General features: G+C 39.0%; 1 long non-coding RNA gene across 1 annotated transcript; it reads right to left on the reverse strand.

The window, feature by feature from the left end:
- Positions 1–444: 444 nt before the first annotated feature.
- On the reverse strand, positions 445–1,406 carry LOC114824296 (uncharacterized). Its single transcript, XR_003772452.2, has 3 exons — positions 1,229–1,406; positions 1,049–1,146; positions 445–873 (listed from the first exon to the last, which is right to left on the reverse strand). It is a non-coding gene; the product is annotated as an uncharacterized lncRNA (long non-coding RNA).
- Between the last annotated feature and the right edge of the window lie 431 nt (positions 1,407–1,837).

Genomic DNA, 1,837 nt, shown 5'->3' on the forward strand with positions numbered 1-1,837 from the left:
ATGGAGGACAAATATCAATCTCAAAAGCTTCGCACTATGTTCATCAAGATAGTGCAAAGCATAATCAATTTATGGTGCCAACAAAAGCTTCATCAATGGAGGATAAATATCAATCTCAAAAGCTTCGCACTATGTTCATCAAGATAATGCGAAGCACAATCAATTTATGGTGTCAACACCAAAGCTTCACCTATAAAGCTTCACCACCAAAGCTTCACCTATAAAGCATCACCACCAAAGCTTCACTTATAAAGCTTCAACCCCAAAGCTTCACTTATAAAGCTTCAACACCAAAGCTTCACCTATAAAGCTTCACCACCAAAGCTTCACCTATAAAGCTTCGCCAACCAAAGCTTCACCTATAAAGCTTCAACACAAAAGCTTCACCTATAAAGCTTCAACACCAAAGCTTCACTAGTCAAGCTATCTACCCAAGCACAAATCTATAGTCAATAAACCTTACCTATTAAACTATTTTCCAAACACAAAACCTTGTGGCAAATAAACAAATTTTGTTCACACAACCAAGATTCTCTTGAACTTGTACAACAACACATGAGTGCACACAAACTTTTTTGTTTTACATCCACAATATCCCTATCATAAACAGACATACAATTATATACAATCTAACCCAAGCAACCTTTTTTTCTCCCTCTCCCTCTTCCGCCTCTTTCCATCTATCAAATTTCTGCAACTCCTGCTCTTCTTCAGTAGAGCTGAATTTTGGACATCTTATAGTTCTTGAGCAGATGAACAACTTTCACGAAGGAAATGTTTCCATTTGAGCGACGGAAGTTAGAGTGATGAAGCTCCAACAAAACGACGGTCAGATTTCTGCAAGCTTCAACGCTGCTGCGGTGTTTCGAAGATCTGGACATATCCAACCGTTAGTGTGTTCTGAATTTTTGATATGTTATGGAAGAGATGATGAGGAACAACTTTGTTGAAGAAAGTATGTTGATCGGAACACGAAAAAATGAAGTTTCGAAGCTCACAATAAGTCTGACGGATTAACAGAAAAATGATGCACAGTTACTCATCATACCTGAATATCTGGAGTTGTATTACTCCGATGAATCTCAACATTGGATATGTTGTAGTTCACCAGCTAAGGAACAATTTTGATGAAGAAAGTATGTTGATCTGAACAAGAAAAAATGAAGTTTCGAAGCTCACAATAAGTCTGTGGGTTAACAGCAAAATGATGAACACTTACTCAACATACCTGAATATCTGGAGTTGTACTACTCCGATGGCTCTCAAATTTGGATATGTTGTAGTTCACAAGCTAAGGAACAATTTTCATGAAGACAACCTTGCGAGTTAAGCTACAGAACATAGTGTTATATTGCAGAGCTACCGCACCCTCTACGTTAACTCCTTCCTTCCCTTCCTTGGCTCCAACACCCACTTTCCTTCATCATGCCTTTGGACTCATTCAGATTTTTACGAGGACATGAAGACCTTTCCAGCAAAGAAAGGAAAAGGAAAGTCAAAAGAATAGCTAAAAGCCACCAAAAGTGACGGACAAAAGGAATAAGTGCACAATGCCATATTGAACAAAGTCCGGGGAAATGGGGAAGAAGACACAGGCAAAGGGATGAGACTTTGAGTCTCATTGTTATTATTTATCTACCTCCCAATATGCAGCAAGAATACATTGGGCTTCACAAAAACTAAATAAAGGGGAGTGGGCACAAACCTGTTCTCCTCTTTGGGCTTGCCACACAAATAACAAATGAACAAAGGCACTGGATCCCTTCTTTTTGTGGGCTTGCAAACAAATGAGCAGTTTTGGGCTACACAAAAATTTTGGGCCCTCCCAAAGCTAAAC

This window comes from Malus domestica, chromosome 04, assembly GCF_042453785.1.
Source record: "Malus domestica chromosome 04, GDT2T_hap1".
In the NCBI taxonomy this organism is placed as follows: domain Eukaryota; kingdom Viridiplantae; phylum Streptophyta; class Magnoliopsida; order Rosales; family Rosaceae; genus Malus; species Malus domestica.